The following is a 15,909-nucleotide window of genomic DNA, read 5'->3' as shown; positions in this document are numbered from 1 at the left end:
TCAAGGACCTTTCACACTTGAAACTGTCATGTTTGAAAATGTTTTTCCCTTTTCTCTTATTATAGGGATAAAAGAATGAAAGAATTTTATAAAACATTGCCCCTTAATTCAGGCTTACAATCAAATCAAATCATAAACATGAGTTCAAAGAAAATCAAAAGAATCAATAACTATTTAATTTTTCAGAGTTATAACTCTTTGAAAAGTGTCAAAATTGATGGGTTGGCTTGAGGTTGGCTTCTTATTTTTTAAGGTTTCGGCCAACAAACTTACATTTCTTTCTCGGTCCTTGCGAACATCACAACATGCCCCTCCTTCTGGCTTGGTATTTTAATCGGATACGGACAAAATGAAGCAACTTGTATAATCAATTACTAGACTTTATAGAACACTTTTATTTCAGTTCTCTGAAATCTTCCATTTGTTCAAGCCTCGTAGACTCCTCTAACAAAGGCAGTGTAGAAATATCGGTCTAAAAATGAAATTCATGAGTGCTCGTGTGATATTGACTATAACAGGTGTTCCTTAACTCCCTTAGTCCATCTTTACAGAAACTCCTTATTCATAAAATTGATTTAATTTGCCATTATCTGGCTAGCTGAAATCAGCTTTATTGTAATTTGCCTCTATCGGGCTAGCTGAAGGGTTCATCTCATCACAAAGTCTTTGACTTGACAATCACAGTGGAGCATACACCAAATTGCCAGGTACCCGATCAAGGTCATGGTTTGAATATAATCTATTCATAAAGCCAGGGCTTTCGAGTTTCCTCTATAACCAATTGCTTTAGCGGAATAGCTCAGCTTTATTGTATATATATAATATCATCACCTTTATTAGGCTAGCTAAATTATGTCCATAAAGCCGGGGCGTTTAACCAATTGCTCTAGAGGGACATCTCAAGCTTTATTGTATACATATAGTATTATAATTTGGGTATACGGGTCCAATTTCTTAAGCTTGTCAAGAAAAACCTGTCATAGTCTAGGTGTTGTTGAAAGTCAGAAAATCTCATCGTTAGAGTTCAATTTCCAAGCAACTGATCTAAACTAGATTCACCTACTCGACTATTCCATCCATAAAGATCATAATCATCATTGAACGTCATCAACAAAAGTGTGGTCTATTCAGTTTCGTGACATCATACACAAAAGATGCGCCACTTTGTCCGCTCCTATACATACCTGAATACCAAACCTATTGTTCATCTCCTTATGATAGAAGAAGGATATACCTGTCCTTGCAAGAAAATGGTATAGTGTTCGATTGTATCTTATGGGGATAAGGTCAAGGTCCTTGTTTTATCAGGTTTCAATCATGTCACCTTGTTAAAGAACAATAACTCTGACCATCTACAGAGTTTTTTAATTCAGTTGATATTCAAATAATATCAAGTTGCAAATTTGATTCAATGCTCACCATCCTTGTCAAAAAACATGTTATCATGAAAAAAATAAAAAAACGACATAATGACTTAAATGAATAAACACAAAACTCTAAGGCTAAAATCATAGATTATACAAAGATCAAATCATAGGACAATAATGATCATATTTCATGTACTAAAATCGAAATAAACCCACAAATGTATGCAGGACTAAACTGTAATCTTCAAAAGAAACATATCAAATGTACAAACAAATAAAATATCAAAGTAAGGGAATCCCGGGGCTAAAATGAAACATGCAACAACCTCAAAGGCTAATATCTAAACAACAGAAATTAAATGCAAGACATTAGGACTAAAATTAAATGTGCATCAAACATAAAGACCGAATTAAAAACTTAAAGACTCGATTTACAGACTAAAATGAAAAATATATAAAACGTGAATGACTTGTACCGTGAAAAATCCATGCGCAAAACGGGTCCCCTAAACCCCTAAACGACGTCGTTTTATGCTTTGCCTATAACCCTACTTAAACTAAAATTAAAACCCTACTCATCATTTACCAGTTTCAGTCGCAAACCCCCATTTCTTCTCAAACAGCACCTCTCACCCCTCTCCCTCACTTACAGCACCGTTCGAGAGCTCCAAAGCTCGCCGACCACCATACGTTGGTGGCCTCCTTTCACTCAACCACAACCGTTCACCACCCCAACCTAGGGAGACCAAAACCTCTGCGCAACTCCGGTAAACCTAACACGAAACTCCCTACTCCAACGAAGACTCAAACCCAAGAAATAAGCTAAGTTGAAACTCTCCTCTTCGTTTTCTATACTCTATAAAACTAAAGGAGATAACCCTGTTTGGAGCAGGACCCCTTGGTCGCTCGAGCCTCTCCACTCCGATGGCTTCAACTCCGACGTTGAGACCCTCTCTGGATGGTAAGTAATTTCTCTCTACTCTTTGCACAATATATTTATTAAGAACAAAAATGGATATGACTGTCGATTTTAAAAGAAAAAAAATACCTCTGAAGAAATTACTTGGTTTTCACTGTCCTTTGAATGGGTGAATCGAAAATGCTTTATATTGCTTTGTTATCTTCTTCACAAACAGAAAAGGAAAAAAGTGCTTTTCGTTTGAAAATGGGTGCTCCAACCCCTAGTACATTGTTTTCAAAACAGAAAATTCCAGATGAAAAGTAAAAGCCCCTGTTATCATTCTTGTTCTCTTCCTGTTCGTGCCCTTCGTGAACCTCTTGTCATTGTTGGAAATATTCTCCTCCTCCCTTGTTGTTGAACCGAGCCCATTAATTTCTGTTTTCTGATTTTTTTTTTCGTGATCTCCAATTCCTCCCGTGTTATATTCTAACTATGTAAAAAACCTCCTGTCCCTTCTGTCCATGATGGTGTTCTCTTCTTTCCTTTTTGTTTATGGGAGAAGAAAACCTCCCCTCTACTAACTGCTATCCCCACTTACAAAACTGTTTCATTCCATTTTTTTGTAACTCCCACGTTGTGAAGAATTTCCTTTTATCTGCTCATTTCATTTTCCATCTTCATGCATCGCTGACCCCTTTTCTATTTTGCATGTCACGTCGGCATCCTTCTGTAGCAAAGGAATACATGGCCGTTTTGAGGTCGGTTGCTGGTGGGACCTTGTTGCAGATTGGCACAGTACGTTGGGGTAGCTGGTTGTGAATTGGAGCAACGGTGGGCTCAATGTGGCTGCCCTGCTGGATGGGACAAAGCTGCTGAAGATTATTGAGCTAGATATGGGTTTCCAACTGATTTGGGTATGGGAACAGTATGTCTTCTAACATAGCTTGGGTTTGGACCCAAATTAGACAATTGTAATAACCTACAAAATAAAATAAAAAATTAATTAATTAATTAATATTTAATATTTAATAATTATAAAAATAAAAATAATAACAATCCCGGACAAAACGCATGTCTACACTGATATACCAGATTACTAATCAAAACGAAAATCAAAATGAAAATGGCTGAATATAAAAATAATGTAAGATTACATTTCCCCTTTCTTTCTTTCTTTCTTTCTAACAGATGTGGTTTTGGATTTCGAAACTTGAAAGAAATTAGATAGCTCCTTTGGAGGGGAAATTGCAAAAAATCAATTTGATAAGAAAATAATCTTGCAATCGAAACAGTTTTAGTGTAAAATAACTTCCATTCAGGAACCAAAACATGCAAATGTAGATAGAGCTAGACTAACCTTCTTCAGAAACCAAGCCTTCCTCCACAACTTTTCTACTCCAGTAGGAGCCAACTCGATGGAGGAGATGATACGCCAGGAAGCACGGCGAGCACCGATGAAGTAAGTAGGTTTTGTTCCTCAACAATGAGCTCCTCGTTGTCCGCGGAAGAAGAGACTTTCTCCATGAACTCGACCATTTCCTCGTAGCGTTCGGCTTGCTCGGCGAGTTTTGCCATATAGACATTTTCCTCGCAGGGAGAAGTAGTAGAGGCGGCAGCCATTGTCGAGAGAGAGAGGCAAAAGGCAAAGCTTGTAAGAGTAAAGACTAAAGAGAAAGGGGTAGGTTTCGAAAATGATAAGATATGAGATTAGAGGGGAGATTTTTATGGCGAATCCGATGATTGCATTGAGGGAGGAGGATCAAAGATGAACAATTGGATTGGCAAAAGCATATTAAAGACTAAATATTTAGCGGCATTTGTACACAAATGCCACTAAACTATAGTATTTAGCGGCGTTTGTGCTTAAAACGCCACTAAAGTACGAGTCTTTATCGGCGTTTGTATAAAAAGTCACTAAAGTACAAGTATTTATTGGCATTTGTGCTTAAAACACCGTTAAAGTACAGTATTTAGCAGCATTTATATAAAAGCGTCACTAAAGTACGAGTCTTTAGTGGCGTTTGTACAAAAACGCCACTAAACTACAATATTTAGCGGCGTTTATATAAAAACGACACTAAAGTACGAGTATTTATCGACGTTTGTTCAAAAAACACCGCTAAAAACCCATTTTGTTGTAGTGATAGTAATAGATACAAATGAGAAAGCATCCTATCAAAATAAACTATCCTAAAAAAACATAAACCCTACCATATTCAAAACGTCGTTGCATGGTCTTTGGATTTATTAAAAATAAAACGTGTCCTTGCGAAACATTATTTTGGCAAAACAAAATATAAACAATGTGCTTCATATGTGAGCCATTTCTATCATGTCAACACTATCGCTTCAACATTAGCTGTTATTTTATTCGGCAAATTATAATACATCTATTCATATCATGATTTTTCTTTGAATAAAACTTAAAAATACATGCTTATAACGAGAAGCTTGTGAAGTAATTTACTCGAGCATTTCTACACATCAATGTAAGAATTTTGGAAAAATTTTAGAACAAAATCCAGAATATAATCAATTACATAATTCGACTATAAAATGAATATCGTACCCAAAAATAAAAATGAGTAAAGACTAAAAGGACCCACACATGGACGACTCTATGTGGTAGGTGTGAGGGGCAATTGTCCCCCAACTTTGATGGTTAAATGAGTTTTAGGTCATTAATATTTTTAATGGTTAACTACACATTATTTAGATTATTATTTTGTCCTATTTGATAACTGAACTTTCATTTTTTTTAAATCATATATGTGGACACTTGTTTTCGTCCGGATTACTATATAATATATATATTGTTCGTTATTATAATTAATATTATTAATGTTGCTTATTAGTATTATTATTTATTACTTATTAATTATTATTACTAAATGTTAAAATATAAAATAATCATTAACTTTTATTAAATATTTTACAGTCCATACAACACCAAGATACAAGAAGGAGGCCCAAAAATTAATTACAAGTCAAGTTCTAGCAACTTAGCCCTGTAAAGAAGTCTGTATATGTGACCCATGAGGAATTAGGGTTTTGTCATATTCTCTTCAGTCATTAGGAGCCTCAACTATTGGATCTAATACAAATCTAACTGTCTAGATCTAGGAAGAATTAGGGTTTGTACTTATGATCTCTAATCACCACTGCCGCTTACACTTGTTCTAGCCATTGCCGCCGTGGTGTCCCTCTCTAAGGTCATCAGTCGTCGCCAAGAAGCAGACTCGTTTATGAGATTTTAGTGGTTCTGGGCGAACTAAAAAATTATGCCCCTAATCAGAGGTTTAAATTACAATTTGTATTTGTCTTCGATCGCATTGTGTTTATCGTTATTGTGAACATAATAGAATATATTGTGGTCACTGCAAGTATCGTGGTTATGGATTTTTTAATAACATATACTATTTTGGACATAACGATTGTTGATATCGCAGTTTTGGACATGTCATTACCATTGCATAACAGTCATTATTGTGGTTACATACCGTTATTTAAGTAATTGTTCATAATGATAAGTGTTGAAAAAAAAATTTAAGTGTAGCTTCATAATAATAAGTATTGAAATGAGTCTCTAATAAAAAATATTAAAAATAAATAAATATTAAGAGTATGCTCATAATAACAAATATTCAAAAATTGAACTTCCAATAAAAACACTTAAATATTTGGATTCATAACAACAAATAAATATTAGAAAAAAATTGAATCTTAAAAGTATGACACTAATAACAAATATTGAAAAAATTGGACCTCTGATAATAAGAATTGAATTTTTTTTTTTGGGTTTTTAATAACAAATGTTAAAAAAAATATTGGCAAAAAATTGGACACTTACACAAATATTAGAAGAAAAAGAAATATAAAATTGTAACACCCCACATTCTGGACTAATAGTTTCAGGTTTACTCGAGAGGTAAGTGGACCCCTGTGAATTGTATAATTCAAGTTGTTAGGCTTAATTGGGACAGGATCGAGCCCAATTAGTCATAAAAAGGATATTTTTTAATGGGTAGAAGAATAAAAAATAACCAATTGTGTAATTTTCTCATTTTTAAAAAGATTAGCCTCTTTATTTCTTTCATATCCTTTTCCCTTCCATTTCTTCATGTTTCATTCTTCTTTTTTCTCTCCAAGGGTTAAAGCCAAAGGTAAGAGGTTAAGACTTTTTCATGATTCCTTTCGTTCATAATCCCTCCAACAACGTAGTTTTAGTGAATCAAGCCTTTGTTTTTATAGTTAAAGAGAAAAGTAGAAGTTTTCACCAAAATCATCAAGGCAAGGAGTTTGGTAAACAAGAGGCTTTATTTCAGGTTTCTAACACCAAGGTAGTGTAAATCCTTTAGAGTATTAAGTTTTCATAAAGTTCAAGAATTTGCTAAGATTGCAGTATTTAAGCATTTTATGGTTTATATTTGATATCATGATCAAATCACGTTTTAGAGGTCAAGAAAGCATTTTTATGCTACTTTAAGACCCTAATTAACTCCCTAAAGCTTTAGCACATGATTAAGAACCAAACTATGGCTTTAGGATGATTTTTGGGTGATTACCTGAGCCTAAATAACTATTTTAGGGTTCGAGTATTGATACTGGGATGAAGCGATATTGGATGAATTGGGGAAATGTTTTAGGGGTTTCAGGCTGGGAGTATATCGATACTGTCCCTTCAGTCTCGAGACTCAAAGTGTTGTGTCGTAATCGGTTTTTGCCCGGGCACGAAATTTTACTTAGCGGGAAAAATAATGTGGACAAAAATGATTTTTATTTAAAATAAATGATTTTGGAGTCACCATCGACCTTTTTGGATTAGGTAGGTCGAATACCTAAAAATCATCTTTTAAAAGATTTTTTAAGAAAATACTATTTAAAAGATAAATCGGTCTGCGTATAACCAAAATTCATTCTGTTAATAAATAAAAGGGATTCGTGGTCGGTTACGTTTGGGGAAGGATTAGCACCCCCATAACGCCCAAAATTGGTACCTGTTGATTATATATTATCTCTATTAGTGGAAATCTAAGAATTCGAATATAAATTTATTTTACGATCCTTTTATTTCATATTCAATTACATAATTATATTTAAAGAAAATTCTAAGGAAAAATAGAAAATATTCCAATATTTCCAATCGAAGAGAAACTATTCCCTAAAATATTTTAGGACGAATATTTATCTTTCCGATCGAAATAATAAAAATTTGATCATTCTTCCCAAGAAATAATATTAAAATAATTTGATATAACCAAAAAATAAAATAAATACATTTTTAGGTTTTTTTATAAGTAATATATTTATTATTTTAAAATATTTAAAATAGAATATTTAATTACTAAGACAATAAAAAAATATTATTCTTTAATTAAATTATAAAATTAATTAAATTAATTAACATAAGATATTATGATTATTTAAAAATGTGTAAATGAATAAAATAATATGAAAAAAAATAAAAACGTTTATTAAAAAAACATTAATTAACATAATATATTAATATTATAGTAATTTAAGGAATAAAATTTAAAAGTACTAACATTATTATATATTAAAACCAATAAACATGGGATTAGTATTTAAAAATAATAAAACAAAGGTTAGTGTTTATATTAATATAATTGAAAGTGTAGTATCCAATGTAGTGCTCTTTAAAAAATCAAAATATTAAAGTAAAATAATATATATATTTTTTAAAAAAACGTGAATAGTATTAAAATATAATAAAAGAAAAATTAATGCTCTTTCTTTTCAATTTGTTATTATTACTTATTTATTTATTTTATTTTAAAGCTAGTATAGATTATTTGGATATCTATGTGATAAAAATAATAAATAAGTATTAAATTCGAAAAAAATAAAATATATGATTAAATAAAAATAATATAAATTATTAGTCAATATTCGAAATATTATAAAATATATATATTAAAAGTGTAAATAATCCTAAAATATTATTTAAATATATATAAATATAAGTTTAGTGACTAAAATGAAAATAAATAAAAGGTGAAGACAAAATTAAAAGATATAGAAACATGATTTTGGTGACTATAATAGAAGATTATAAAATACAGGGATCATGGACGTGATTTAACAATTTTGAAATTGCACACACACTCCCTCACCAAAACGACGTAGTTTTGATAAATGTATAAATACCCCAATTTTGGCTCAAGAGAAGAAATTTTTATCATTTTCTCAATTTTGTTTCTTTTTCTAAAGAGAGAGAAACTCTCACTTCTCTCTAAATTCTCTCACCGGAGGGAGCTCTGGTCACCGGTCGACCACCGCCGGAAACTATTCACGTCTCTATTCCATCACTATTCATGGTGGTCGGAAAAAACAAAAATAGCTCAAATCGAAGATCGACTCACCCTAAACCCAAAACTATCCTTCTTTTTTCTTAAAACACTTAAAATAGCTTAGATCTAAGATTTTACCTTCGGTAAAACAATATTTCTGACGACCTTTGGACTTCGATGAAGGTAAGTTCTCCTCTTCTTTCTTCTCCTTTTGGTTTGTTTTCTGCTTGTTTGGTGTTTCTTGCTCTTTTCCCATTCTTCTCGTTGTGTTTTTGTGTTTTTTTTCTTTGCAGATTCGAAGGCCTTTTATAGGCTTCAAAAGGCCTTAGAACACCGTTCATTTTGGTGAGTCACCGGATCTACGATGGTGACTCACCATATAGATGATGAAGTGTGCGGTCATCTTCACTTCTTCTGGAGTCTTCTATGCGGTGGTGATGTCATGGCGGCGTCGGAGTAGACCACTTGGTGGCGGCGGCGTCGTGGCAACGTCGGAGTGGACCACTTGGAGGCAGTGGCTGAAATATCTCTATAGGGTTGGTAAACCCTATAATTCTTCTAGATCAGATCTGGACAGTTAGATCTCTCCAGATCTAACGGTTGAAGATGATGGCAACTGTGATGAGATATGAAAACCTTATAAGGGTCTTGGGCCTCCATCTGGTTTGGGTCGGTTCTGGTTGTGTAAAACGGGCCTGGTGATTGGGCTCCGGGATTTGTAATATATTTGTTAAATAATAATAATAATAATATATATCATATTAATAATAATAATTTTAATAATAATAATAAAATGAAATATAAAAAAATTATTGTTTACAGCTGCCCCTCTTTGCTCATTCTTGTGTTAACAAGAATAGAGCAAAGAAAAAAAAACAATAATTTTTTTCATTTGGCTTCTTTTGAGAATGATGGAAATGTTGAAAACATTCTGCCCAGAAGTCTTATGAATGACCCGAAGGTTTTGAAAACATCATGCACTGAAGGGCTTACAGATGACCCGAAGGTTTTGAAAACATCATGCACTGAAGGGCTTACAGATGACCCGAAGGTTTTCAAAACATCATGCACTGAAGGGCTAACAGATAACCCGAAGATTTTGAAAACATCATGCACTGAAGGGCTTACAGATGACCGAAGGTTTTGAAAACATCATGCACTGAAGGGCTTACAGATGACCCGAAGGTTTTGAAAACATCATGCACTGAAGGGCTTACAGATGGCTCGAAGGTTTTGAAAACATTATGCACTGAAGGGCTTACAGATGACCCGAAGGTTTTGAAAACATCATGCACTGAAGGGCTTACAGATGACCCGAAGGTTTTGAAAACATCATGCACTGAAGGGCTTACAGATGACCCGAAGGTTTTGAAAACATCATGCACTGAAGGGCTTACAGATGACCTGAAAGTTTTGAAAACATCATGCACTGAAGGGCTTACAGATGACCCGAAGGTTTTGAAAACATCATGCACTGAAGGGCTTACAGATGACCCGAAGGTTTTGAAAATATCATGCACTGAAGAGCTTACAGATGACCCGAAGGTTTTGAAAACATCATGCACTGAAGAGCTTACAGATGATCGAAGCTTTTGAAAACATCATGCACTGAAGGGCTTACAGATGACCCGAAGGTTTTGAAAATATCATGCACTGAAGGGCTTACAGATGACCCGAAGGCTTTGAAAATATCAAAAAGCTCCGAAGGCTTTTGAAAACATCCTGCACTGTAGGGCTTACAGATGACCCGAAGGTTTGAAAACATCATGCACTAAAGGGCTTACAGATGACCCGAAGGTTTTGAAAACATCATGCACTGAAGGGCTTACAGATGACCCGAAGTTTTTGAAAACATCATGCACTAAAGGGCTTACAGATGACTCGAAGGCTTTAAAAATATTAAAAATCTCCTGAAGGCTTTTTGAAAACATCCTTCACTGTAGGGCTTATAGATGACCCGAAGGTTTTGAAAACATCATGCACCGAAGGTCTTACAGATGGCCCGAAGGTTTTGAAAACATCATACACTGAAGGGCTTACAGATGACCCGAAGGTTTTGAAAACATCATGCACTGAAGGGCTTATAGATGACCCGAAGTCTTTGAAAATATCAGAAAGCTCCCGATGGCTTTTTGAAAACATCCTGCACTGTAGGGCTTACAGATGACCCGAAGGTTTTGAAAACATCATGCACTGAAGGGCTTATAGATGACCCGAAGGTTTTGAAAACATCATGCACTGAAGGGCTTACAGATGACCCGAAGGTTTTGAAAACATCATGCACTGAAGGGCTTACAGATGACCCGAAAGCTTTGAAAATGTCAAAAATCTCCTGAAGGCTTTTTGAAAACATCCTGCACTGTAGGGCTTATGGATGACCCGAAGGTTTTGAAAGCATCATGCACTGAAGGGCTTACAGATAACCCGAAGGTTTTGAAAACATCATGCGCTGAAGGGCTTACAGATGACCCGAACGTTTTGAAAACAACATACACTGAAGGGCTTATAAATGACCTGAAGGCTTTGAAAATATCAGAAAGCTCCCGAAGGCTTTTTGAAAACATCCTGCACTGTAGGGCTTACAGATGACCCGAAGGTTTCGAAACCATCATGCACTGAAGGGCTTATAGATGACCCGAAGGCTTTGAAAATATCAAAAAGCTCCCAAAGGCTTTTTGAAAACATCCTGCACTGCAGAGCTTACGGATGTGGGAAATAGTTTACTGAGTAAGAAATTTTGGAAATCATTTTCTTACTATTCAATAATTTCATTTTCAGAAAAGATTAAATGAGAAACTTTGGAAAGCATTTTCTCATTGAAATAACTTGTTGATTGGGTAACATGCCTCAAAATAATACTTCTTCTGTGGATTGCGTCCATCTATTCTTCAGATGTTTGCGTCTCCTGATGTGATTTGAATTCTACCTTCTTCTTGTAAGGTATTTTTCATCATGAATCTTCTTGTTCATACGAAGATCTGTAAAACTTCATGTTTGAATGCACTTAGATGTATCAATGTAATGCATTGTCTATTGTGTAAATGATGTTCTTATGAATGCATGAATGTTGATGTAATCTTCATTTGTCTTCAAAGTGATGAACTTGGTCTTCCTTCACTTGATCAGTTATTGCCAGGGTTACCTTTGGATATCAGTATAGCAACCTATGCCATAAAGCTGAAGAACCATTTGATCAGTCTTGTATTTTTGTATCTTTTTTGCTTGCATTAAAATCTCAGAAGAAATGTTTCATTTATGGAACTCTTGCCGTAATCAGAATTATGATATTGATGCCCCATTTTTGTCTTTGATAACATCGGCTTTCTTTGCTTGAACTTGTATAGAAATTCAATAAATCTTTCTTCTTTGAAAAGAGAATCTATCATCTTTGAAGAGAGAATCTGTCATCTTTGAAGAGTGTAGATATAGATATGTATGACTCAGCAGAGATTAATTAGGAGAGTAGAGTCTGTTCTGATTTGACTCTTGAAACACATCATAAGAAGGATTTATTTTAATTCCTTTCATGTCTCCATATCTAATTAGATCTCGAACAAGGCAACTTGAACCATATCATGTCAAGTTGTTTAACAACAACCTGTCATTCAACTTTAGTTGGCTCTACTAGTTTCTTGTTGTTAAAAATTTTAGCTTCCCTTCTGTGGAAAGAAATCTTCATCATATCTCACTTCTAACCTTGAGGTTGAAGAAGACAGACAATCTTGGATCAATAAATGGAAACCATCTTATCACAACATTGGTTCGGCATTACAATGACTGGTTCGTAAAACATTTGACAACACATTCATCCAGTTGTGGCTTCTGCACAGATTTCTGGTCAAGAAAGCTCTTTTATAGTGTTCAGAACTTTTGTATGGTGTCACAAGACCACTTGAGAACAAAACTCAATGGGAATACAAGTGAGATAACAGTGTGTTTCATGAAAAAAAAAGTTAGTCAAATTCACAAAATATGCTAGCCAAATTGAATAAGAGATATCAACTGATCTTGATATCATCTCATGTAAGTATGATACTGGTCACGTTTTCTTCTATAATAAGTGTTGTAAGAAGTGGAAACACATCAGCTATAGGAGCCATATATATAACAATATCCATGGAATTCTTGCCGCTGGGAATGAAATGCATATGATAAATCCAATGAATGAAAACTCAGTTCACCCTGGCTTGCAATGGTAACACTAGTAACCACGGGAATAAGAATAACATAAGCTGAGCCTCTTTATTCAATGTCATCAAGTAAGTGATAATTGTTGTGAAAAAACATCATTGTATCCCCAACTAACTGCAATAAATCTTAAAGAAATATGTCCAATCATCATCAAAACATAGAATACAAAATTCAAAGCTGAGATTTTAAGGAACTGAACCCTGGATCGAATAGTCTATCTGGGGACCATCTTTATCCATATAACCGTGATGTAGCTTAACAAAGAACATGTTGTCATGTGAAACATGGTTAAGAAGATTGGGTATTTGAAACTATACTTGCTGAGTAGATATTTGTTCAACAACAGATCCTGATGTAACTGTCTGATGAATGAAACAATTATGTATAGTCAGCTCCACTGTCATTGTTTTGCCATTTTCATTCTTCATTCCTTTCTGTCTTATTAGAAATATTTGCTCACGTCAATGATCTTTAACACATGACGATGTGGGCCTTCAATATGCCCCAACATTAGCTAATACAACATTCAAAAACATCAATATTCCTGATTCTGATTGAAATGAGCTTTCATCATCCCCCAACATTAACTAATACAATCGTTCAAAATACATCAATATTCCTGATTCTGATTGAAATGAGCTTTCAGCATGCCCCAAAATTAGCTAATTCAATCGTTCAAAATGTGTCAATATTCCTGATCATGATTGAAATGAGCTTTCAGCATGCTCCATCATTTGCTTCTTGTTAATCTGAGCCTTCAAAATGCCGAACATGGATCTGTCTGAAGTAATCTTTAAAATGCCCCAACATTTGATGATACAGATGTTAAAAGTGTGCTCAACATTACTTCTTGCTGAGATGAGATTCTGAGAATGCCCAAATATTCATATTACTATGAGCCTTCAAAATGTCCCACCATTCTATTTCTGGTTGAAATGGGCTTTCAAGATGTCCCGCATGGATCCGTTTGAATTGGGCCTTCAAAATGCCCCCAACCTTCTAAACTGTAAGGCTTACTTTCAATTTTTGTTTGATTTCAAGATCATGATCCCCACAAGGTCCAATTTTGACAATGTACTGTTGTGGGTACTTACGACTTTATCCGTGCCTTAAATCTGTTTATCTTGATGGAAATGTATGAGATATGTGTCTCTTCTGAATGAGGTGCCCATTTTTGGATCAGGAGGGATCTAGTCGGATAGAGTGGTATAAATCGCTTGGTAATTCATTCCAAACCGACACAATGAACCTTGTTTTCAATGAAGGTTATTTATGGGATATACTTTTTTCTGATTATGAAGCGATCTTTCAGGATGATTTCATAGATATTGATAGTTCTTCTGATACCGAGGAAATCCTGAATTCTGATTCCGATGAGAAGAATAAACTGTTATACTTGACAAAAATGGGGTAATAAGAGGCTGAGGCTTTAATAGCTATGGAGAGATGTGGTCCGGATTCATCAATCGTATAGTTGACAGATTTTATATGTGCTGGTCAAATGGCTAAGGCTGCTGATGCACTTCTTTCGGTAGAAGATATGAAGCCATTATGCAATAACCCCAATTATAAAAAAAGCAAAACTCGGGCTATGATTTTTTTTTCAAAAGGAAACAACAGAGGAAGCTTGAAAAGAAGCTTTTTTTTTATAAAGACGATCATGCAGTTCATCTTTCAATTCTAATGATTGGTTTTGGGGTTTCTCCCAAACTAGATCAGATAACTCAAAGAACACTTCCAGAAGATGCTATTGAGCCTCCTTATTTCTACTACAAGAACGTGGCACTTGCTCCAGTTGGTGTTTGGATCGAAATGTCATGATACTTATACGATGTAGAGCCAAATTTGTAGATTCGAAGTATCTTTGTGCTACTGTGCTAAAAAGGGACTATATTTATAATCTGCCAATTGAGAACATATTTCCTCTTATTCTGCTTCCTTCACGCACCATGCATAACGTTTTTTCATAGATAAAAATGATGGTCTTCCTTCGAGTGTCTAGAAGTATGTTCTTGATGAGTGCCAAAAATGGAATCTGGTATGGGTTGGAAGGAAAAAAGTTATTCCACTTAAACCTGATGAGGTGGAAATGCTTATAGGTTTCTCTTAAAAATCATACACGAGGAAGAGGATCTGCTAGAGACATGTTCCTCGGTGGTATCAATGTCCTGTCTCTTTTTCTGGGATCAGTGATGCAGAGGTTTCCCTTTACCGACTCAGTATACCTTTGAAAACAGATGTGCAAAAACTGAATGATGATCGGTTAGAGCAATTGATGAGTAGATTTGGCAGATTCGACCATGTTGTTAGTGGCATCCCATGTAACAACCTTACCAAAAGAAATAAACATCATCGGGATGAACTAGAAGATTTTTTTGGTGCATTTTCTTGCAATGGATACCACAACAACTTTCTCTTTTGTAACCCCGAGATACACACTACCATATCTCACTCTTCCCAAACCATAGAAAGGTTTAGTTGATAGTAAAACTGGTTATCTCTACTTTTCGAATCTTGTAACTAATGTTACCTAATATGAAAGGCATACAAGTGTAGAATATGTTCCAATGTCTTATTCGATGCCATAAGTCCTTAATTTCAAGTTCAGCAATCTTCTGAAGGACATAATGGATATAATCCTGACAAGGAAAATAATCGGCATGGAAGAGGCAGCAATGATGCATCAAGACTTGAACCAGTATCACAGTATAACCAGAGTGCAGATGGTGGACTTGTTCATTCCCATAATATACCTTAATGGGACTTATAACTCTGTGATGTAATCTTCTAGAGAACAAGGATTGATGGCTGGGGAAAATAATTTGTCTGGTTATGCTTATCGCCCTTAGTATGAAATAAGTGATAATCTTTCTTGATGGATTGCTAATAATGTCACAGAAGATCTTTATAAGTTCAATTCTCCAGACTTTCTGGCTTCTTGGATCATATGCTTTCAAGAATGCTTCATCTTTCTGACCTGGCTTATTCTTTTTCTTTAATAGAGGTAGAATAAACAACAATTTGCTTTAAGGACCTTCCTCATTTGAGATATCCTATTTGAAAATGTTTTTCCTCCTTTCTTTATCGAAGAATGAAAGAATTTTGTAAAATGTTACCTATCACAGGTTCAAAAATAGAA

Source organism: Hibiscus syriacus, unplaced genomic scaffold (genome assembly GCF_006381635.1).
Source record: "Hibiscus syriacus cultivar Baekdansim isolate YM2019G1 unplaced genomic scaffold, ASM638163v2 tig00112000_pilon, whole genome shotgun sequence".
NCBI lineage: Eukaryota > Viridiplantae > Streptophyta > Magnoliopsida > Malvales > Malvaceae > Hibiscus > Hibiscus syriacus.
This window is presented reverse-complemented; position numbering follows the sequence as displayed.